The sequence below is a fragment of the Hyperolius riggenbachi genome, chromosome 11 (genome assembly GCF_040937935.1).
Source record: "Hyperolius riggenbachi isolate aHypRig1 chromosome 11, aHypRig1.pri, whole genome shotgun sequence".
NCBI lineage: Eukaryota > Metazoa > Chordata > Amphibia > Anura > Hyperoliidae > Hyperolius > Hyperolius riggenbachi.
The window spans coordinates 197115189-197140557 of NC_090656.1; the positions used below are offsets into that span (position 1 = coordinate 197115189).

Below are 25369 nucleotides of genomic sequence, written 5' to 3' on the forward strand. Positions count from 1 at the left end.
GCCGGCACTGCTGTCATATACTTTATTTCAACATCATTAAAATCATTCATATGATCTTCACTTTTGAATGATTTTAATGATGTTGGAATAAAGTATATGACAGCAGTGCCGGCGCTTTCCTCTTCTCTTCTGCAATTTAAATATTCCACTTGAAAATAAACAGGTGAATTTTGATTGGCTATTATAGGCTCCACCCACTTCCCTGAATATTAATCTCAGTCACTCAGTGACCATCTGGGCAAAGTTTGGGAACCCTGCCATAAACAGTGTAAGAAGGGCAGCAGTTTACACTTTCCCAGTGAAATTTGTTTTTGGCTCCGACCACTTTTTGTAACCTGGATACAAAGGCACTACTCCATGACCAAGTTTGTGAACTTTGGTGTCCTTGGCATCAATAATTTGTATTTTCCCATGAAATTAAACAAATCTGATTCACTGATTGTGGCTTTGTCCCCTTTTCTGAATTTGATCCCCAGTGACCCAATGACCAACTGTACCAGGTGTGAGGCTTGTGCCATTAACAGTGCAAGAATGGCAGCAATTGTAATATTCTCCTTGAAAAGCGACATGTGATTTTTGATTGGCATTTTTAGGTTTCACCCAGTTTTCTGAACATTAATCCCAGTCACCCAGTAACCAGCTATGCTAAGTTTGAGAACCCTTCCATTAACAGTGAAGAAGGGCTGCAGTTTACAATTTCCCAGAAAAATCTGTTTTAACTCCACCCACTTTTTGTAACCTGGACACACAGTCACTGCACAATGACCAAGTTTGTGAGCTTTTGGGTTCCTGGCATCAAAATTATGGTAATGGAAGCAGTTTATCCGGCAAAGAAATCTGGCTGTTTTTGGCTCCGCCCCTTTACTGAATTTGAACCCCAGACACTTAACGACCGACTGTAGCAGGTTTGAGGCCTCTGCCATTAACAGTGTAAGAATGGCTGCAGTTGCAATATTCCCCTTGAAAATCAAAAGGTGAATTTTGATTGGCTGCTGTAGGCTCCACCCACTTTCTTGAATATTAGTCCCAGTCACCCAGTGGCCAACTGTGTCACGTTTGAGAACCCTGCCAATAACAGAATGGCTGAAATCAATCTAACAAATCTGATTGGCTGTTTGTGGCTCCACCCCTTTAGTGAATTTGGACCCCAGTCACCCAATGACTGACTGTATCAGGTTTGAGGACTCTGCCATTAACAGTGTAAGAATGGTAGTAATGTGAATATTCCCCTTGAAAATCAATAGGTACATTTTGATTGGCTTTTGTAGGCTCCACCCACATTTCTGAATATTCATCCCAATCACCCAGTGGCCAATTGTGTAAAGTTTGGGGACCCTGCCATGTTAAAAATGTAGTTGTTGGCACCGCCTACTTTTTCTAACCTTGACATACAGTCACTCAATTATCAAGTTTGCTTGTGCGCCTACTTAGACAGCATCAACGAATCGCAATCAAAGTAGTTAGGAAATGACTGGAAATTATTAGCATGGAGAGATATATCGATAAACAGATAATACCGAGAAGAATTAGGGAGAGAGTTATCCCGGCCGAACACCTTCAAACTCTCCGCATGCTGCCAGACTGGGAGTCTGAATGCAAAGCTCATGGCCTGAGGATAATGATGATTTTTGTTAAAGAGGAAAAAATACAGATCAAGGATGTTGAGAAAGAGTTGGAAATAAGTGTTCTAAAATTAAATGAATATAAAACCAAGGAATGTTTCAGTGAACTTAATGACAAACTGCAACGGGAGGTGGAAAAAGAACAGGAAAAAATTAGAGTGGCTAAAGATAAGAAATTTATGAGGGATGTGGAAGATTACAAACGAGGTGATATATTTAATCTCGGGGGCCGCAAGTATGGCAGCAGACGCGGAGTGGGGAGAAGGGTTGGCTGGGGTAGCAACTCCGAAGAATCGGGTGCTGAGTTCTCAGGGGGTGAAGGGAACCCCAAAAAGAAAGGAATCCTTAAAAAGAATAGGAATAGGAGAAGAAAAGGAAATAGAAGGAGAAACAATGAAAGGTTAGATAAGAATAATGATTTTTTTAGACGAAGAAGAAGAAGAAGAAGAAGAGGTAAACGTGGAAGGAGGAGCAGGCATGTCAACGAGAGCGAACGATCGGTCGGGGAGGTAAAACAGGGGGAGTGTCCTGATGCCCTAGATGTTATCAATTTAACGGAGGAAACGTTTTCGGAGGTCCAGTTGAAGCTGTTAAAGTGTGGATTAAGTTTTTGCCCTAAGAGTTTTGGGAATGAATTTGAGACATACAAAGATGTGCAACTTTTTTTGAGACGTGTACTTTTGCGGCGTATGTACTCCCCTGATGCCCCCGGTTCATCCGTGGTGTCCATGACTCCCCAATCCCCTATTGATGTCGATGACTTTGATTTGGAACAATTGCTTGGTGAGGTTGATAATCACCCTGCCATTAAACATCCTAAATTTACTAGGTTACGCACCAAATCTTCTTATATGCCTCCCCTGAGCACCAATAGATACATGTCCATGTTTATGGATCTGGTGGCGGAGGATTTGAAAAGTATTGATTGGAGAAAAAAAGGGAGGGATACTTTATCCAAAGAGGAAAGAGACGCGTTGGTAGAACTGCAAAATAATTCCAATATAGTGATTAAAAAGAGTGACAAGGGGGGGGGGGGGGGATGTAGTTATAATGACCAGGAAGAACTATGAAAAGGAGGTAAAAAGATTGCTAGGGGACACACTTACCTATGAACGAGTAAGGATCAATCCTTTCAGGGAGTTAGTGGATAAAATCAATCTAAAACTTCAGTGGGGTTTCTTAGAGGGAGTAATTTCAGAGAATGAACTTAAATATTTGACAATTAATGAATATACAACACCTACGTTTTATATTCTCCCATAGACGCATAAAAATTTGCAGGCCCCCCCCGGACGCCCGATAGTATCCGGGAATAATAGCCCCCTGGAAAGGATTTCTAAATATGTTGACTTAAAGATCAGATATATTTTCAAAAATTTGCCTTTATTTGTCATGGACACCAGGGATGTACTGGCAGGCATCGAGGGGGTACACGTTGAAGATAATTGGCTACTCGTGGGATTGGATGTGGAATCTCTTTTCACATCCATTCCTAACGATAAAGGCCTCGAAGCTTTAGATCATTTCCTGGGCATCCACTATACTGACTCAGATGGACAGAGTGAGTTCATCCTGGACCTCATGAAGATTATTCTCCAGAATAAATATTTTGAATTTAATGGGAGTATTTATAGACAGAAAAAAGGCGTGACGATGGGGGCTGCATGCTCCCCGGCCTACGCGTGCCTCCACTTGGGCTTTTGGGAGCAAGAGGTTGTGGGGTCCGTTTGTGGGTTCGGGGAGCATGTGGCCCTCTGGATCCGCTATGTGGACGATATTTTTGTCCTATGGAAGGGTAAAGAGACTGAATTGAAGTTCTTTGTCCTGAATTTGAATAAGAACGATAGAAATATTTTTTGACTTTTTCTTATAGTTTGCATGAAATATCTTTTTTGGATCTACAGATAAGGAAATCGGGCACTTCCCTGGTAAACAATACTTATCGAAAGGAGACAGCTGGAAATACCCTCTTGTCCGCGCGTAGTTCACACTTACCTGCCCAGAAGTGGGCGGTCCCTACGGGACAATTTTTACGTTTGCGCCGCAATTGCACTGATTTAAACATGTTCAAAAAGGAGGCAGGTGAGTTAATGATAAGGCTGCGGGCAAGGGGGTATCCAAATAAAGTTGTCAGCTCTGCCTATCATAGAGCACTTTCTAGGGAAAGAAGGACACTCCTGGGACCAAGGTTTGGGCCCCAGGGGGGGTGCACCTGCTCCACCCGAAGGCAACGCTTGTCCTGGGGTCTCAAGAATTATTTTGACCTACGGAGCCCATTATGGGGAGGTTAAGCAGATTTTGAATAGACATTGGCATCTTTTGGGGAGGGATCCAATTGTGGCCAAAATTGTGGGAAACTACCCTCATATAGCCGCTAGACGCAGTGCCAATTTAAATGACATGTTGGTAAGCAGTGAATTCGGTTGGGACAGGTGCAGAAGGAAGCCCCCTAGATTAAAAGGCATGTTTAGATGTGCTGGGTGTGACATTTGTAGATATGTGATTAAGAGCAATAAGTTCTACAATTTCGACCGATCTCAGACGTTCTATGTAAATGATAGAATTGATTGCAATACTGAAAGGACTGTTTATCAGATACGCTGTCCATGTGACAAAATTTACATTGGGAAAACATATAGGGCATTGAGTGCCCGTATAAAAGAACATATAGCAAACATCAGGAATCCCAATGTGGATAAGAAAAAGTTGAATCCTATGGTTATGCACTACAAGTCACAGCATGATTCTAATCCTAATGGTCTGCAAGTTATGGGCATTTATAGATTGAACATCAGCCCAAGAAGGGGAGACTTTGACTCTGAGTTGAGGAAAAAAGAATCTGAATTAATTTATAAATGTGGAAGTTTAATGCCCTTTGGATTAAATAAGGACCTGAATATGAAGGTTTTCCTGTAATGGAGTGAATACTGCCTTTGGATGCATTCTTAGACTCCTGATTGTGTACATATGGCCACGTATGTATGCAGTGACGAACTGTTTTAAACTTTGAATGAACTCTTGTATGAGTATAAAAGGGAGAGCTCTTTAAGACGCTGCACGTCTGAAGAAATCCTATGTGGATGAAACGCGTCACGTGATACGTGACGTCTGCTGCTAGGTGGGCGTTGTGCTGTTCCCCCGTGCCTCCGCAACCTTCCTCCCGGCGTCTGACTGCTACGACCTGGCTGACCATCAATCTAAAGCCTACTACCGTCTTATGTATGGATGGAGGAACTCCCACACCACACCAGCGTGTCTGTTTAGTGAGGAATCGAGTGGTGAGCCCCAGCAAGCCTTTGATGGTATACGTGAGTGACAAATGTGGCAATCTAAGTCTGTAGGCTCACAGAGCAGCCGGTTGAGGTTTGACATGCGAGGATATATGTGTCAGTAATGGTTGCGTGGTGATTTATAGAGGCGTGCTTAGCTGCACACGGGGGTCAACGCTGAAGACTATACAGATACCATCTCTGCACTGGATGTCATGTTCTTTGATCAAGTTGGGCCTGAAGATAATTTGCATGCATGTTTTGAATCCTAGGAATATAGGAAGTGCACTCCTATTTAGGGACACATGTTCATAGCAAGTCCATCTGATCGATCTTGGTTTTCAAGGGTGTTTTATATGTTTGTCAGTCTGTGTTTTTTGCAACTAGAATGATCAATAAATAAGCTTTATTAATAGCTCAGCGCTCCCTCTTTGATGGTCGTTTCTTATATGAATAGTTTATGAGGTGAGACGGGCGCTATATACAATTTATAGTCTCTGGTTGATATCCTGTTCATTTGCAGTGTCTCTTTGCAATTATCAAGTTTATCAGCTTTGGGGTCCTTGGTATCAATACTTTGTATATTCCCATTGAAAAATAAACAAATCTTATTGGCTGTTTGTGGCTCCGCCCCCTTTCTGAGTTTGGGCCCTAGTCACCCAGTGACCAACTGTACCAGGTTTGAGGCATCTGCTTTTAACAGTATAAGAGAATTGTAGCAGCTAAAACATTCCCTTTGAAAATCAAAAGGTGAATTTTTATTGGTTGTTGTAGGCTCCACCCACCTTACAAAATCTTAATCTCAGTTACCCAATCACCAACTGTGCAAAGTTTGAGAACCCTGCCATTAACGATGTAAGAATGGCTGCAGTTTATATTTCCCCAGTAAAAGCTGTTTTTGGCTCTGCCTACTTTTTGTGACCTTGACACACAGTCACTCAATGACCACGTTTGTGAGCTTTCAGGTTCCTGGCATCAAAAATGCGTGAATGGAAGTAGTTTATCCACCAAGGAAATCTAATTGGCTGTATGTGGCCCTGCCCCTTTAGTGAATTTGGACCCCAGTCACCCAATGACGACTGTAGCAAGTTTGAAGCCTCTGCCATTAACAGTGTAAGAATGGCAGCAGTTTAAATATTCCCCTTGAAAATCAATAGGTGAATTTTGATTGGCTGTTGTAGGCTCCACCCATTTTCTTGAATCTTAATCGCATTCACCCAGTGACCAACTGTGTCAAGTTTGAGAACCCTGCGATTAACAGTGGCTTCAGTTTGCATTTTCCCATTTAAAATGAACGGCTGAAATTTGATTGGCTGTTTTATGCTCCGCCCACTTTTCCTGGATTTGTAACCTCGGTCACCAAGTGACCACCTGTGCCAAGTGTGGGGACTGTGGCTTGATTACTGTGAGAATGGCAGCCTTTTAAATTTTTTCCATTGACTTGAATGGGTGAAATCTGATTTGCTGTTTGTAGCTCCGCCAAGGTGTGCAGGGGGGACGCGAGATCCCCAGAACATATCATCCCAGGTAGTAAGGGATCTGTATACCAAGTTTCGTTCAAATCGGTCAAGCCATTTTCGAGTGATCGCGGCACATACATACATCCATACATACACACACACACACACACACATACCCACATCCGATTTTATATATATAGATTTAGTTTTTCCCTGAACTGAAAATGTATAATTTCATATTACTGCAAAACATAATAAAAATAATTTTATAGTAACAATATAAAGGGGATTTAATATATAGTAAATACATGAGATGTAATATTTATAAAATCTTTAAGTGTTGATTAAATATGAATACATCTCCTATGTATATACTCTGTACAGCGCTGTGGAAGATGGCGCTATATACAGTAGATACTAAATAATAGTTATTATTTATAAAGCGCCAATTAATTACATCAATTCAAGATTTATAAATTAATTTTGCATATCTTACGATTCCCTATAATGATATTGTATTTATGCTTGAAAAACATCTATGTATTCCCTTTTGATGTTGCATGTATATAGTCTGTTCCATCAGGTTGAAAGCAAACAGGATTGAAGCCTGATGAAGGCTATACAGCCGAAAGCTTGCTTACCCTTATTCTTGTAAGTTAGCCAATAAATGGTATCATCCCGACACTAAACTTCTTGCCTATAATGCTATAATATTGAATTGTTCTGATATTAACCAAGCATTATCAGGGGAAAGCGCGAACGCAGTCCCCCACTACCACAAATCATGCAGTCGAGTTTCCCGCATTTGGGGAAATCGCAGGGGTCAACCCACCCGGAGTGCAATGGATGAGCCTCACCCTGGGAGAACCACCTTCGTGATCATGGTGTCTCCCCTGCCAGGTAAGTATGAGTTGGAATCATACACAGGGAGGTTGCTGCTTTGGACACTCCCTACTCAACAGAGAGCGACTCCAGACCCTGGAAAAATATTATTTTTTCTCAAATCTTTTTCCACACACTTCATATCCTCATAAAGCAGCAAATTCTGCTGTGCTGTCAGTGAATACAAATTAGCCTTAAACATCCAAATTAGCCTGAACAGAACGACTCCCAGAATGCACTGTAGCAACAGACCTATTTGAATAAAATGATTTAACTCAGGCAGCCGCCCACAACTCCTTTTATGGGGGAACGACCATTCTCTGTACAGTGACGCTGCATCCTCACTGTGTCTTTTCCTGCAGCCGAGCAGCTTGCCTGCCGCTATTGTCTCATATTACCCGAACTCCAGTAAGAAGCACAACCACCTCAAATACATGAAAATGATTGCATTGCTTTAATCTTTACTGAATTTAGAGGACTATAAGGAAAAATAAAATACTGTTACATTTAGAATAAAAAAAATGAACACAGTAAAAAAGGGGTTAACGTTTAACCGCTTCTGCCACAAGAGATTTAGATTTCTGATGTTTGCCAAGACCCATGCATATTTATTTTAAATCAGAAGATCTATAGGATTTACAAATAGACAGCCTGCAAATGGATAGTAGACATCCTGCAAATTTTAATAGCATCGATCAATTTACTATATTGAGTTAAAGTGTTTGTGAACAAAGTACAAACGCTTCCCCAGTGGATGCCACTAAAGAAAATCAGCAGCCAAGACGCTCTATTCCAGACAATTGATCATACGAATATATCCTAAAAACGTAGCACTAGCAGGGTAGCAGATAAACTTCACTGTGGGATGTACAACCAGCTTTAGCATACAAAATCCTGCAGCCCTCAGTAGGAGGCACTCTTGTGCCCCATTTCCTAGGTTGAACGGTATGGACATTGGAATTTCGCTCTTCAATATATACATGCGTAAGATGTGTATCCACGTTTGATATTATTCTTTTTTTTTATATTTGTTCTGCTATCTCTAGCTTCTTGTTGTATTTGCCTTATTGTACAATAAAGCTCTTTATAAAAAAAAAAAAAAAAAGAATCCTGCAGCCCCCAGTGCACACAAAGTCGTGACCACCACCAGGGATACTGCACTGATGAGTATGCAGGTAAGTACTCCACAAGCCTTTATCACAGTGGTCCTCAAACTATGGCCCACAGGCCGAATGTGCCCCAAGGCTTTTTCACTGGCCCCCAAACACAAAATGTACAACTTATAGATGTGGCTCACTGCACCTTTAAATATCGGCGGCCCGCATATAGAATAGCAGTGCTGGCACCACCCACCCACATACTGTAGAAGCCAGTGAGTAGTCATTCGCTGGCTTCCAATCCAATTCTGCATCAGGTGACACTGCTGTCCAGCTGGACGGCAGGTTGTCCCCTGGGTATGCTTCACTGTCTGGTGCACAAAGACGTTCCTTGGGTGCCGCATGACTGAATGATTGCTGCTGGGAGTTCTCCTTTGAGCATGATTGGGGAAAATCAATACCTAGATTCAATGTAATGCTTTTCAACATCATTTTATGTATGTTCCGGCTCCCCAGCAGTCTGAAGTATGTTGACCCGGCCCTTGACTGAAAAAGTTTGGGGACCTCTGCTTTATCATAACACAGATTAAAGTAGAAACAATCACTCACATCTCTAGTGACCCCTGAGGACGGCAAAAGCCGAAACCGGTCGGAACTGACTAGAGAGTGGGCATCTCAAGGTTTTTACCATTTGTATGGTTAGCACTTTTAGTGCTTCAATGTTTTTATTAATTGAATGGGTCCTGTTGTGTAGGATCCACAATGGCTATCATTCCTAAAGCATTTTCGCATGCGGAAATGCTGAAAACAGCTGAATTTACCGAGCACTTAGCAAAGTGTTTATTCATAAAGGCTGTTTCCGCATGAAAACCTGACATTCCTGAGCAGAGCAATAAATTACCGCCATGTGCGGTGATTATGTTAACAAATGTCACCATATGTCAATTCATAAAGATTAGAGCAAGCGGTGTCAGCACGGCGAATACCGCTCCCTTTGAAGTAGCGATAAGCATGCGGAGAACAGCTAAGCGAATTAGACAGACCTCCCAGCAGCAGCAGCAGTGAGAGCAGAGCAAAAAAAAAATAAAATTCCAGAATACCAAGGCTGTCTTTTTTAACCCTTTGGGTACCTGTTTTCAGATATATTTCACATAAGAAAGCCTGCATGTGTAAAATTTTTGTGAGCTTCCTCTAAGTTGTGGCAATTAAATAGATTGTTTAGATTACGTTTGTCTGCTTCCCTGCTTATGCTGAGTTTTTAGGATATATTGGGTATCATTCATAAACAGGCTGTCGGTAGTGCGGGAAAACACCGTTCTTCTCCGCAACCGGTAATTAAGACTTCTGGGTGGCCATTCATAAAGAAGTCTGCCTGTTGCGGAAGAAGTGCGGAGGTTTTCTGGAGGAAGCTGGCGGCAGCGTGGCGGAAGACATGCGGAAACTTAAAAGCTGCCCGATTCCCTCCCTGCGCTGCTCTGTCTGATGCTGCTTGGGAGGTCCCTCCCATTCATTTATATGTATTCCGCCCGCCTATCGCTACTGTCGAGCAAGCGGTATTTTCCTTCCGGATACCGCTTGCTCTAATCTTTATGAATGGATGTGTTTGTTACTTTTTCTAGATTAATCTAGAAAAACTCCGCACAAGGCGGAAATGTATCGCTCTGTCACCTTTTCATGCGGAAAGAGCCTTTATGAATGGGGCTTATGCTGAGTGGTCGGGAAAGTCACCGGTGTTAAGCATTTCCGCATGCGGAAATGCTTTATGAATGATACCCATTGAGTTGAAGCCAGAAGTTTACAAACACTTAGGCAGGGAGCACACATTGGGCTCTATTCATAAAAGGTTACCGCAAGTTTTCCGCTCAAAACAGCGGATTTTCCCGTCCATTTAGCAAAGTGGGCATTCATAAAAGCTGTTACCGCATGAAAATCTACAATCCCCCAGCAGAGCGAGAAATTTCCGCCTTCTGCAGTGTTTTTCTAGATTTATCTAGAAAAAAGTAACAAAAATGGCCATTCATAAAGATTAGAGGAAGCGGTATGTGGACGGGAAATACCGCTTCCTCTGATTTTGCGGATTACATACAAGTGAATGGGACAGACCTCCTAGAGAGAGCAGTGCACGGAGGGACTCTGCCGGCGTGTTTCCGCATGCCTTCCGACAGCTTACCGCCAGCCTTCAGCGGGAGATCTCCGCACTTGCATCGCAGCTGGCAATATTTTTATGAATTACCACCCAGAAGTCTAAAATACCGCTGCGGTATTTTCCCTTCAGGAGTTTTTTCGCCACAAATTTTTTATGAATAGAGCCCATTGTAGAATTGTGTGTATTTTGCTGCACATGATAAAATGCGCACTTCTGCACTGAGTTTCAAGTTTATCACACAGAACAGGATTTATGTTTGTTTTAAAATTATGTTTCACTGAGTATTTTTGGACAATATCATTATAGGGAATTATAGGGAATTATTATTTAGTATCTACTGTATATAGCGCCATCTTCCACAGCGCTGTACAGAGTATATACATAGGAGATGTATTAATATTTAATGAATACTTAAGGATTTTAGAAATATTAAATCTCATGTATTTACTACATATTAAATTCCCTTTATATTGTTACTATAAAATTATTTTTATTATGTTTTGCAGTAATATGAAATTATACATTTTTAGCTCAGTTTAGGGTAAAACTAAATTCTTTATATCTTTTTCCCTCTAAAGGTTTAGAAACTTGTCATTTTTTTGCTGCTTCTGTTTCATCAAAAAGTAAAATAGATTTGTAAAATGTATTTTCACTATTTACATATAAAGTGCTGCTCTACTGAATACAAAAGTTAAAGAAATAACATTTCATTTCACTATTTATACATGAGGGGCTACTATGTAGGATACAATTTATTTTGGGAAGGGGATTGGAGGGATTGGGAAGTTTTTACCATATTTAATACAATTTAAAATAGAGACCAAGTATAGGAAACACTTTATATTATTTATATATATAATAAGCAAAAATTAGCATAATAAATGTTTTCTTTTATAAATTACATAAATTGAAAACTATATGATGCGATGCATTTCCTAGAACACCCAATCCTTAAAATGATCACACTTATTTGTTCTGATATTAACCAAGCATTATCAGGGGAAAGCGCGAACGCAGTCCCCCACTACCACAAATTATGCAGTCGAGTTTCCCGCATTTGGGGAAATCGCAGGGGTCAACCCACCCGAAGTGCAATGGATGAGCCTCACCCTGGGAGAACCGCCTTCGTGATCATGGTGTCTCCCCTGCCAGGTAAGTATGAGTTGGAATCATACACAGGGAGGTTGCTGGTTTGGGCACTCCCTACTCAACAGAGAGCAATTTCAGACTCTGAAAAAAATATAATTTTTTCTCAAATCTTTTTCCACACACTTCATATCCTCATAAAGCAGCAAATTCTGCTGTGCTGTCAGTGAATACAAATTAGCCTTAAACATCCAAATTAGCCTGAACAGAACGACTCCCAGAATGCACTGTAGCAACAGACCTATTTGAATAAAATGATGTCACTCAGGCAGCCGCCCACAACTCCTTTTATGGAGGAGGGATCATTCTCTGTACAGTGGGGCTGCATCCTCACTGTGTCTTTTCCTGCAGCCGAGCAGCTTGCCTGCCGCTATTGTCTCATATTACCCAAACTCCAGTAAGAAGCACAACCACCTCAAATACATGAAAATGATTGCATTGCTTTAATCTTTACTGAATTTAGAGGACTATAAGGAAAAATACTGTTACATTTAGAATAAAAAAAATGAACATAAATCAGAAGATCTATAGGATTTAAAAGTAGACAGCCTGCAAATGGATAGTAGACATCCTGCAAATTTTTATAGCATCGATCAATTTACTATATTGAGTTGAAGTGTCTGTGAACAAAGTACAATCGCTTCCCCAGTGGATGCCACTAAAGAAAATCAGCAGCCAAGACGCTCTATTCAAGACAATTGATCATACGAATATATCCTAAAAACGTAGCAGTAGCAGGGTAGCAGATAGACGTCACTGTGGGATGTACAACCAGCTTTAGCATACAAAATCCTGCAGCCCTCAGTAGGAGGCACTCTTGTGCCCCATTTCCTAGGTTGAACGGTATGGACATTGGAATTTCGCTCTTCAATATATACATGCGTAAGATGTGTATCCACGTTTGATATTATTCTTTTTTTTTTGTATTTGTTCTGCTATCTCTAGCTTGTTGTTGTATTTGCCTTATTGTACAATAAAGCTCTTTATAAAAAAAAAAAAAAAAGAATCCTGCAGCCCCCAGTGCACACAAAGCCAAGGTGACCATCACCAGGGATACTGCACTGATGAGTATGCAGGTAAGTACGCCACAAGCCTTTATCACAGTAGTCCTCAAACTATGGCCCACAGGCCGAATGTGCCCCAAGGCTTTTTCACTGGCCCCCAAACACAAAATGTACAACTTATAGATGTGGCTCACTGCACCTTTAAATATCAGTGGCCCGCATATAGAATAGCAGTGCTGGCACCACCCATCCACATACTGTAGAAGCCAGTGAGCAGTCATTCGCTGGCTTCCAATCCAATTCTGCATCAGGTGACACTGCTGTCCAGCTGGACGGCAGGTTGTCCCCTGGGTATGCTTCACTGGAGCACAAAGACGTTCCTTGGGCACAGCATGACTGAATGACTGCTGCTGGGAGTTCTCCTTTGGGCATGATTGGGGAAAATCAATACCTAGATTCAATGTAATGTTTTTCAACATCATTTTATGTATGTTCCGGCCCCCCAGCAGTCTGAAGTATGTTGACCCGGCCCTTGACTGAAAAAGTTTGGGGACCTCTGCTTTATCATAACACAGATTAAAGTAGAAACAATCACTCACATCTCTAGTGACCCCTGAGGACGGCAAAAGCCGAAACCGGTCGGAACTGACTAGAGAGTGGGCATCTCAAGGTTTTTACCATTTGTATGGTTAGCACTTTTAGTGCTTCAATGTTTTTATTAATTGAATGGGTCCTGTTGTGTAGGATCCACAATAGCTATCATTCCTAAAGCATTTTCGAATGCGGAAATGCTGAAAACAGCTGAATTTACCGAGCACTTAGCAAAGTGTTTATTCATAAAGGCTGTTTCCGCATGAAAACCTGACATTCCTGAGCAGAGCAATAAATTACCGCCATGTGCGGTGATTATGTTAACAAATGTCACCATATGTCAATTCATAAAGATTAGAGCAAGCGGTGTCAGCACGGCGAATACCGCTCCCTTTGAAGTAGCGATAAGCATGCGGAGAACAGGTAAGCGAATTAGACAGACCTCCCAGCAGCAGCAGCAGTGAGAGCAGAGCAAAAAAAAATAAAATTACAGAATACCAAGGCTGTCTTTTTTAACCCTTTGGGTACCTGTTTTCAGATATATTTCACATCAGAAAGCCTGCATGTGTAAAATTTTTGTGAGCTTCCTCTAAGTTGTGGCAATTAAATAGATTGTTTAGAACAGTGGTCCTCAAACTAAGGCCCGTGGGCCGAATGCGGCCCCCTGAGGCTTTTTCACCGGCCCCCCACTCTCAAAATCTCTTACTTATAGATGCGGTCCCCTGCATCTTTAAATATCTGCGACCCAAATTTAGAATAGCAATGCTGGCACCACCCATCCACATGGGTCCAATTGGACTGCAGGTTGTCACCTGGGTATGCTTCGCTGTCTGTAGTAAAAGATGTTCTTCGGGCGCCACATGAATGGCTGCTTCTCCTCCGGAAAAGTTCTCCTCTGTTGCAGGCCATACTATCTGCACATGCTGTGTTGGGGGCATACATCGGATTTTGTTAAAGTGAACCGAGCACCTTTTTTTTTATCATTCAGGACATTTCTATAGCACATGAAAAATGCATGCCGACAATCTGTTTCATTCTTAAAATAAACTTTCATTTTACCTTGTATTTTACATTCAAAGTAGATTAATTACCCTGTTTCAGCAGGGCTGCCCGGCCGTCCCCGGCCGCAGAGCTTTCAGGTTCCTAATTGTTTTATTGGGCTAATTACCAAGAGATAAACAATGCTATTAGACAACAAAGGGGGTTAGTAATTAGGACTGTTTCTTCAAAGACCTAGTTTGTGTCAATGTGTCAAGATAGCATCTCTGACTTCTGTAAATAAGGAATGTGAGAAGGGGAGGGGGGAACATGGCAGCTTCTATGCCAGGAGAGATTCCATTAAAAGAGAATGTGCTCAGTTCCCTTTAAATGGGAGACATAAGGGCCGCACATGTTAACAGGTAATAGCTTACACTACCTAGGCTTAATGTAATGTTTTCTACATTTTATGTATACTCCGGCCTCCCAGCAGTCTAAAGTATGTTGACCCGGCCCTTGACCGGAAAAGTTTGGGGACCCCTGGTTTAGAAAGACTAATAGACAGATTCCGGCAGATCCAGGCAAGGAGAGGCCGTTTTTAAAAAATGCACGTGTAAAGGGATGCTGGGGCTGCCTCTTCTGTAGTAACGTTGTCTCTGGAGGAGAAAATGTATCAACTCCGCAGCTTCTCATGTTACACAAACATACCGCCAGTCTACGGCCTGCCTAGTTCAGGGAAAATACCGAACTTGTATCGCAACTGTAAACATTTTTATGAATGAGCACACAGAAGTGTAAACTACTGAATGCGGTATTTTCCCGCACAGATTTTTTTTTACCGCACTGCTTTTATGAATGATAGCCAATGTGAGTAATTATTTCTACTTTTATTTGTGTTGTCACAATAAAGGTCTGTTGAGTTTTTACCTGCATACTCCTCAGTGATTTTATCCCTGGTGGTGGTCACCTTGTCTTTGTGAGCACTGATGGCTGCAGGAGTCTGCTGGCTTAAAGAGGAACTCCAGTGAAAATAATGTAGTAAAAAAAGTGCTTCATTTTTTACCATAATTATGTATAAATGATTTAGTCAGTGTTTGCTCATTGTAAAATCTTTCCTCTCCCAGATTCACATTCTGACATTTATTACATGGTGACATTGTTACTGTGGGCAGGTTATTTAGCTGTTTCTAGCTGCTCTGTCTGTTAGACAGCTAATAACAGCTATTTCCTGTCTCTGAACATTGTTACATTGTGGCAGTTTGCCAGCAGTACCGCGGTATTCAGAGCCTCTTGTGGGAGGGGTTTCAGCACAAAATCAGTCACACAGCGCCCCCTGATGGTCTGTTTGTGAAAATCATTGTCTTTCTCATGTAAAATGGGGTATCAGCTACTGATTGGGAAAAAGTTCAATTCTTGGTTGGAGTTTCTCTTTAAGCTGGTTGTACATCCAACAATGAAGTTTGTCTGCTTCCCTGTTTATGCTGAGTTTTTAGGATATATTGAGTTGAAGACAGAAGTTTACAAACACTTAGGCAGGGAGCACACATAGGCTATCATTCATAAAGCATTTCCGCATGCGGAAATGCTTAAAACAGCTGACTTTACCGACCACTCGGCAAAGTCAGCATTCATAAAGCCTCTTTCCGCATGGAAAAATGACACTACCGAGCAGAGTGATAAATCACCGCCTTGTGCGGTGATTATCGGTACAAATGTAGCAAAATGTTCATTCATGAAGATCACCGCAAGCGGTGTGAGGTCGGGAAGTACAGCTCCCTCTGATGTGGCGATACCAATGTAAGTGAATGGAGACACACAGACCTCCCAGGCAGCTGCAGCAGAGCGGAACACGGAGAAATGTATCAAATCGGCAGCTTTCGTGTCTCCGCAAGCCTACCGCCTGCCTACCGCCAGCTTAGCTCCGGGAATCTCCGCACTGCTTCCGCACACGGATACAACTTTATGAATGCCCACCCAGAAGTCTAAAAATCCGCCAGCGGTGTTTTCCCGCACTGATTCTCTTTACCGACAGCCTGTTCATGAATGATACCCATAGGCTATCATTCATAAAGCGTTCCCGCATGCGGAAATGCTAAAAACAGCCGACTTTACCGAGTACTGAGCAAAATGTGTATTCATAAAAGCTGTTTCCGTATGCGAAGCTGACTTTCCCGAGCAGAGCGATAAATTACCCATTGTGCAGTGATTCTATACGGAAATGTAACAAAATGTAAATACATAAAAATTAACGCAAGCGGTATGCGGACGGGGATTACCGCTCCTCTGGATGTAGGGATAAGCATGCGGAGTACATGTAAGTGAATGGGACAGACCTCCCAAGCAGCAGCAGAGAGAACACCGCACGGAGGGACTCGGCCAGCTTCTCCTGTTTCCGCATGCCTACCGACAGCCTAACGCTAACCTACAGCGGGATATCTCCGCACTCCTATCGCAACTAGAAACATTTTTATGAATGACCACCCAGAAGGCTGAAATACCTACACAGATTTTTGTTACAGACAACACTTTTATAAATGATAGCCATTGTAGAATTGTGTGTATTTTGCTGCACATGATCAAACGCGCACTTCTGCACTGAGGTGCAAGTTTTTCACAAAGAATAGGATTTATGTTTGTTTTAAAATTATGTTTCACTGAGTATTTTTGGACAATATCATTATAGGGAATCGTAAGATATGCAAAACTAATTTATAAATCTTGAATTGATTTATTTAATTGGCGCTTTATAAATAATTATTATTTAGTATCTACTGTATATTGCGCCATCTTCCACAGCGCTGTACAGAGTATATACATAGGAGATGTATTAATATTTAATTAACACTTAAAGATTTTAGAAATATTAAATCTCATGTATTTACTATATATTAAATCCCCTTTATATTGTTACTATAAAATTATTTTTATTATGTTTTGCAGTAATATGAAATTATACATTTTTAGCTCAGTTTAGGGAAAAACTAAATTCTTTATATTTTTTTTCCCTCTAAAGGTTTAGAAACTTGTCAATTTTTTGCTGCTTCTGTTTCTTTAAAAAGTAAAATAGATTTGTAAAATGTATTTTCACTATTTACATATAAAGTGCTGCTCTACTGGATACAAAAGTTAAAGAAATAACATTTCATTTCACTATTTATACATATGGGGCTACTATAGGATACAATTTATTTTGGGGAGGGGAGTTTTTACCATATTTAATACAATTTAAAATAGAGAAGTATAGGAAACACTTTATATTATTTAAATATATAATAAGCAAAATGTAGCATAATAATTGTTTTCTTTTCTTTTATAAATTACATAAATTGAAACCTATAATGCATTTTCCTAGAACACCCAATCCTTAATATTATCACAATTATTTGTTCTGATATTAACCAAGCATTATCAGGGGAAAGCGCGAACGCAGTCCCCCACTACCACAAATCATGCAGTCGAGTTTCCCACATTTGGGGAAATCGCAGGGGTCAACCCACCCGGAGTGCAATGGATGAGCCTCACCCTGGGAGAACCACCTTCGTGATCATGGTGTCTCCCCTGCCAGGTAAGTATGAGTTGGAATCCTACACAGGGAGGTTGCTGGTTTGGGCACTCCCTACTCAACAGAGAGCGATTTCAGACCCTGGAAAAATATTATTTTTTCTCAAATCTATTTCCACACACTTCATATCCTCATAAAGCAGCAAATTCTGCTGTGCTGTCAGTGAATACAAATTAGCCTTAAACATCCAAATTAGCCTGAACAGAACGACTCCCAGAGTGCACTGCAGCAACAGACCTATTTGAATAAAATGATGTCACTCAGGCAGCCGCCCACAACTCCTTTTATGGAGGAACGACCATTCTCTGTAGAGTGATACTGAGTCCTCTCTGGGCTCTATTCATAAAAAAGTTGTTGCGAGAAAACTCCTGGAGGGAAAATACCGCAGCGGTATTTTACACTTCTGGGTGGTCATTCAAAGAAATCTTGAAAGCTGCGATGCAAGAGCGGAGATCTCCCGCTGAAAGCTGGCGGTAAGCTGTCGGAAGGCATGCGGAAACACTTCAGCCGGCAGAGTCCCTCCGTGCGCTGCTCTCTCTGGGAGGTCTGTCCCATTCACTTGTATGTAATCCGCAAAATCAGAGGAAGCGGTATTTCCCGTCCACATACCGCTTCCTCTAAACTTCATGAATGGCCATTTTGTTACTTTTTTCTAGATAAATCTAGAAAAACACTGGAGAGGGCGGAAATTTCTCGCTCTGCTGGGGGATTGTAGATTTTCATGCGGGAACAGCTTTTATGAATGCCCACTTTGCTAAATGGACGGGAAAATCCGCTGTTTTGAGCGGAAAACTTGCGGTAAGGTTTTATGAATAGAGCCCACTGTCTCATATTACCCTGCACTCTAGTAAGAAGCACAACCACCTCAAATACATGAAAATGATTGCATTGCTTTAATCTTTACTGAATTTAGAGCACTATAAGGAAAAATAAAATACTGTCACATTTAGAATAAAAAAAAAATGAACACAGTAAAAAAGGTGTTAACGTTTAACCGCTTCTGTCACAAGAGATTTAGATTTCTCATGTTTGCCAAGACCCATGCATATTTATTTTAAATCAGAAGATCTATAGGATTTAAAAGTAGACAGTCTGCAAATGGATAGTAGACATCCTGCAAATTTTAATAGCATCGATCAATTTACTATATTGGGTATCATTCATAAACAGGCTGTCGGTAGTGCGGGAAAACACCGTTCTTCTCCGCAACCGGTAATTAAGACTTCTGGGTGGGCATTCATAAAGAAGTCTGCCTGTTGCGGAAGAAGTGCGGAGGTTTTCTGGAGGAAGCTGGCGGCAGCGTGGCGGAAGACATGCGGAAACTTAAAAGCTGCCCGATTCCCTTCCTGCGCTGCTCTGTCTGATGCTGCTTGGGAGGTCCCTCCCATTCATTTATATGTATTCCGCCCGCCTATCGCTACTGTCGAGCAAGCGGTATTTTCCTTCCGGATACCGCTTGCTCTAATCTTTATGAATGGATGTGTTTGTTACTTTTTCTAGATTAATCTAGAAAAACTCCGCACAAGGCGGAAATGTATCGCTCTGTCACCTTTTCATGCGGAAAGAGCCTTTATGAATGGGGCTTATGCTGAGTGGTCGGGAAAGTCACCGGTGTTAAGCATTTCCGCATACGGAAATGCTTTATGAATGATACCCATTGAGTTGAAGTGTTTGTGAACAAAGTACAAACGCTTCCCCAGTGGATGCCACTAAAGAAAATCAGCAGCCAAGACGCTCTATTCAGAATCAGAATCGCATTTATTTTGCCAAGCACGACTGGGTCGTGCCCGGAATTGGGTTTGGCACATGAATACAGGGCATATATAAAGAACATAGGAGTAAAGAGCATAGAACATAGACCATAGTAGACATCACTTCATCTCAAAAACATACATGATACTTTTTCAAACATCTGCCATGTGGTTTTCAGGCAGATAGTCAGCATGGGGGTTTTGTGGGGGGGAGAGCACGGGCAGAGTTTATAGAGTTCAGCAAAGTTACAGCTGAGGGGAAGAAGCTGTTTTTGTGTCTCGTGGTCCTTGTGGAGATGGACCGGTACCTCCGCCCCAAGGGGAGCCGATTGAAAAACAGGTGGCCAGGGTGGGAGGGATCCTTGGCAATCTTCAGTGCTCTGGAGCGTAGTCTGGCATTATAGAGGAAGTCTAGGGCAGGGAGTGTGTTCCCGATGATCCTTTCCACTGTCCTGATGACCCTCTGTAGTTTGCGTCTGTCGTCTTCGGTGGAGCCAGCATACCAGACAGTGATGGAAGAACAGAGGACGGATTCGATGGTTGCGGTATAGAAGTTCGTCAGGAGTTCCCGTGACATGCCGAACTTCTTCAGTTGGCGGAGGAAGTAAATCCTCTGCTAGGCTTTCCTCTGGGTGGAGACAGTGTTTGCCTTCCACTTCAGGGTGTTGGAGATGGTGGTGCCCAGGAGGCGGACACAGGGCACTTTCTCCACCTCCTTTCCACCAATGTGCAGAGGAGGTGGGGTAGAGGCATGTTTCCTAAAGTCAATGATAATCTCAACCGTTTTTGCATTATTGAGGACCAGCTTGTTCTCCTTGCACCAGTGGCAGATCCTGTCCACCTGGTGGCGGTATGCCTGCTCGTCATTGTTGGAGATCAGGCCGACTATGGTGGTGTCGTCTGCAAATTTGATTACCTTGACAGAGCTCGCCGAGGATCTGCAATTGTTCGTATAAAGGGAGAACAGGAATGGTGACAAGACGCAGCCTTGTGGGGCCCCTGTGTTGGTGGTCCTTGGTTGCGAGGAGGTGGGGCCCAGCTTTACCACCTGGGATCTGTTTGTAAGGAAGTCATTGATCCACAGTTGGAGTGTGGGGTGGACCCCGAGCTCAGCCAGGTTCTCTTGTAGTATTTGGGGGCTAATGGTGTTAAAAGCCGAGCTGAAGTCGAGGAGGAGAACCCTGGCATATGAATTTGGTTTGTCAAGGTGATTGTTGACAAGCTCCAGACAGATGTTGATGGCGTCGTCGGTCGACCTATTTGCCCTGTAGGCAAATTGGTACGGGTCTAGCTGGGTTTCTGCTTTTTGTTTAAGGAGGGGCAGGACCACCTTTTCATTATGACCGATGTGAGGGCGACAGGCCTGAAATTGTTGAGGTCGGATGCGCCCTGCTTTTTGGGTACAGGGATGATGGTGGACCTCTTGAAGCATTCTGGTACTTTGCCACACTGTAGGGACTTGTTGAAGACAGAGGAAAGGATAGAAGCAAGCTGCTGTGCGCATGCTTTCAGGCAGGCTGGCGACACTCCGTCAGGGCCTGAGGCTTTCCTGGCCCTTAGCTTGGACCGGTGGCACGCCACGTCCATCTCATTTACGGCCAGGGGAGGCAAGTTTTGGCGTGGTGGTACTGCGGTGTTGGGTGAAGCTTGCGGCTTCGGAAGCCTCGCAGGAGTCTCATTCTCCTCGAACCTACAGTAGAAGTCACTGAGGTTTTCCGTGAGCTCAGTGCTGGGAGGTGCACTTTGGGGGGTAGGCTTGTAATTTGTGGCAGCTTTAAGACCCCGCCAAACAGCTTGTGAGTCGTTGGATGAGAGGTCCGCCTTCAGCTTGTCTGCGTATCCCTTCTTTGCGCTTCTCAGTTCCCTGTCGAGCAAGTTTCTTGCCTTCCTGTATTCCTCCTGGTTCCCGGACTTGTGTGCAGCTTCCTCGCTTCTTCGCAGTTGCCGAACTTTCTTGGAGAACCATGGCTTGTCGTTTGGATAGAGTTTGTGAGTTTTTGTTGGTACGCAGGAGTCCTCGCAGAACCTGATGTACGAGCTCACGTTGTCTGCCCACTCATCCAGGTTTGGTGCTTCCAGGGCCTTCCAGTCTGTGCAGTCGAAGCAGGCCTGAAGTTGAAGCTTGGCCTCGCTTGACCACACTTTGGTTGATTTAAGGACTGGTTTTGCGGTTTCAAGGCGCCGCCTGTAGGTGGGAATCAGGTGGATGAGGCAGTAGACGGATGCGCCTAGTGCTGACCCTGAGGTGGCTTTGTAGGCGTCCCTCAAGACCGTGTAGCAGTGGTCGAGACTGTTCGCATTCCTATTCCAGACAATTGATCATACAAATATATCCTAAAAACATAGCAGTAGCAGGGTAGCAGATAAACTTCACTGTGGGATGTACAACCAGCTTTAGCATACAAAATCCTGCAGCCCTCAGTAGGAGGCACTCTTGTGCCCCATTTCCTAGGTTGAACGGTATGGACATTGGAATTTCGCTCTTCAATATATACATGCGTAAGATGTGTATCCACGTTTGATATTATTCTTTTTTTTTTTTGTATTTGTTCTGCTATCTCTAGCTTGTTGTTGTATTTGCCTTATTGTACAATAAAGCGCTTTATAAAAAAAAAAAAAAAAAAAAAAAAAAAGAATCCTGCAGCCCCCAGTGCACACAAAGCCAAGGTGACCATCACCAGGGATACTGCACTGATGAGTATGCAGGTAAGTACTCCACAAGCCTTTATCACAACGGTCCTCAAACTATGGCCCACAGGCCGAATGTGCCCCAAGGCTTTTTCACTGGCCCCCAAACACAAAATGCACAATTTATAGATGTGGCCCACTGCACCTTTAAATATCGGCGGCCCGCATACAGAATAGCAGTGCTGGTACCACCCATCCACATCCTGGAGAAGCCAGTGAGCAGTCATTCGCTGGCTTCCAACCCAATTCTGCATCAGGTGACACTGCTGTCCAGCTGGACGGCAGGTTGTCCCCTGGGTATGCTTCACTGTCTGGTGCAAAAAGACGTTCCTTGGGCACAGCATGACTGAATGATTGCTGCTGGGAGTTCTGCTCCGAGCATGATTGGGGAAAATCAAGGCTTCTTCACTGGCCCCCAAACACAAAATGTACAACTTATAGATGTGGCTCACTGCATCTTTAAATATCAGTGGCCCGCATATAGCAATGCTGGCACCACCCATCCACATACTGTAGAAGCCAGCGAGCAATCATTTGCTGGCTTCCAATCCAATTCTGCATCAGGTGACACTGCTGTCCAGCTGGACGGCAGGTTGTCCCCTGGGTATGCTTCACTGGAGCACAAAGACGTTCCTTGGGCGCCGCATGACTGAATGATTGCAGCTGGGAGTTCTCCTTTGGGCATGATTGGGGAAAACCAATACCTAGATTCAATGTAATGCTTTTCAACATCATTTTATGTATACTCCGGCCCCCCAGCAGTGTGAAGTATGTTGACCCGGCCCTTGACCGAAAAAGTTTGGGGACCTCTGCTTTATCATAACAACACAGACTAAAGTAGAAACAATCACTCACATCTCTAGTGACCCCTGAGGACGGCAAAAGCCGAAACCGGTCGGAACTGACTAGAGAGTGGGCATCTCAAGGTTTTTACCATTTGTATGATTAGCACTTTTAGTGCTTCAAGGTTTTTATTAATTGAATGGGTCCTGTTGTGCAGGATCCACAATGTGAGTGATTATTTCTACTTTTATTTGTGTTGCTACAATAACGGTCTGTTGAGATTTTACCTGCATACTCCTCAGTGATTTTATCCCTGGTGATGGTCACCTTGTCTTTGTGAGCACTGATGGCTGCAGGATTCTGCTGGCTAAAGCTGGTTGTACATCCAACAGTGACGTTTGTCTGCTTCCCTGCTTATGCTGAGTTTTTAGGATATATTGGGCTCTATTCATAAAACCTTACCGCAAGTTTTCCGCTCAAAACAGCGGATTTTCCCGTCCATTTAGCAAAGTCGGCATTCAAAAAAGCTGTTCCCGCATGAAAATCTACAATCCCCCAGCAGAGCGAGAAATTTCCGCCTTCTCCAGTGTTTTTCTAGATTTATCTAGAAAAAAGTAACAAAATGGCCATTCATAAAGATTAGAGGAAGCGGTATGAGGACGGGAAATACCGCTTCCTTTGATTTTGCGGATTACATACAAGTGAATGGGACAGACCTCCCAGAGAGAGCAGTGCACGGAGGGACTCTGCCGGCTGAAGTGTTTCCGCATGCCTTCCGACAGCTTACCGCCAGCTTTCAGCGGGAGATCTCCGCTCTTGCATCGCAGCTTTCAAGATTTCTTTGAATGACCACCCAGAAGTGTGAAATACCGCTGCGGTATTTTCCCTCCAGGAGTTTTCTCGCAACAACTTTTTTATGAATAGAGCCCATTGAGTTGAAGCCAGAAGTTTACAAACACTTAGGCAGGGAGCACACAATGGGTATCATTCATAAAGCATTTCCGCATGCGGAAATGCTTAACACCGGTGACTTTCCCGACCACTCAGCATAAGCCCCATTCATAAAGGCTCTTTCCGCATGAAAATGTGACAGAGCGATACATTTCCGCCTTGTGCGGAGTTTTTCTAGATTAATCTAGAAAAAGTAACAAACACATCCATTCATAAAGATTAGAGCAAGCGGTATCCGGAAGGAAAATACCGCTTGCTCGACAGTAGCGATAGGCGGGCGGAATACATATAAATGAATGGGAGGGACCTCCCAAGCAGCATCAGACAGAGCAGCGCAGGGAGGGAATCGGGCAGCTTTTAAGTTTCCGCATGTCTTCCGCCACGCTGCCGCCAGCTTCCTCCAGAAAACCTCCGCACTTCTTCCGCAACAGGCAGACTTCTTTATGAATGGCCACCCAGAAGTCTTAATTACCGGTTGCGGAGAAGAACGGTGTTTTCCCGCACTACCGACAGCCTGTTTATGAATGATACCCATTGGGCTCTATTCATAAAAGGTTACCGCAAGTTCTCCGCTCAAAACAGCGGATTTTCCTGTCCATTTAGCAAAGTGGGCATTCATAAAAGCTGTTCCCGCATGAAAATCTACAATCCCCCAGCAGAGCGAGAAATTTCCGCCTTCTGCAGTGTTTTTCTAGATTTATCTAGAAAAAAGTAACAAAAATGGCCATTCATAAAGATTAGAGGAAGCGGTATGTGGACGGGAAATACCGCTTCCTTTGATTTTGCGGATTACATACAAGTGAATGGGACAGACCTCCTAGAGAGAGCAGTGCACGGAGGGACTCTGCCGGCGTGTTTCCGCATGCCTTCCGACAGCTTACCACCAGCCTTCAGCGGGATATCTCCGCACTTGCATCGCAGCTGGCAAGATTTTTATGAATTACCACCCAGAAGTCTAAAATACCGCTGCGGTATTTTCCCTTCAGGAGTTTTTTCGCCACAAATTTTTTATGAATAGAGCCCATTGTAAAATTGTGTGTATTTTGCTGCACATGATAAAACGCGCACTTCTGCACTGAGTTTCAAGTTTATCACACAGAACAGGATTTATGTTTGTTTTAAAATTATGTTTCACTGAGTATTTTTGGACAATATCATTATAGGGAATTGTAAGATATGCAAAATTAATTTAAAAATCTTGAATTGATGTAATTAATTGGCCCTTTATAAATAATAATTATTTAGTATCTACTGTATATAGCGCCATCTTCCACAGCGCTGTACAGAGTATATACATAGGAGATGTATTAATATTTAATGAATACTTAAAGATTTTAGAAATATTAAATCTCATGTATTTACTACATATTAAATTCCCTTTATATTGTTACTATAAAATTATTTTTATTATGTTTTGCAGTAATATGAAATTATACATT

At 42.7% G+C, this 25369-nt stretch overlaps 1 protein-coding gene and 3 non-coding genes across 7 annotated transcripts in view; all 4 read right to left on the bottom strand.

Moving 5' to 3' along the window:
* Positions 1-25369, bottom strand: part of AGBL2 (AGBL carboxypeptidase 2) — a 182489-nt gene that overhangs the window by 75706 nt on the left and 81414 nt on the right. The window lies entirely within an intron of this gene.
* On the bottom strand, positions 7096-7259 carry LOC137539329 (U1 spliceosomal RNA). Its single transcript, XR_011025023.1, has one exon. It is a non-coding gene; the product is annotated as a U1 spliceosomal RNA (small nuclear RNA).
* LOC137539328 (U1 spliceosomal RNA) lies at positions 11473-11636 on the bottom strand. The gene has a single exon (XR_011025022.1). It is a non-coding gene; the product is annotated as a U1 spliceosomal RNA (small nuclear RNA).
* LOC137539326 (U1 spliceosomal RNA) lies at positions 17605-17768 on the bottom strand. Its single transcript, XR_011025020.1, has one exon. It is a non-coding gene; the product is annotated as a U1 spliceosomal RNA (small nuclear RNA).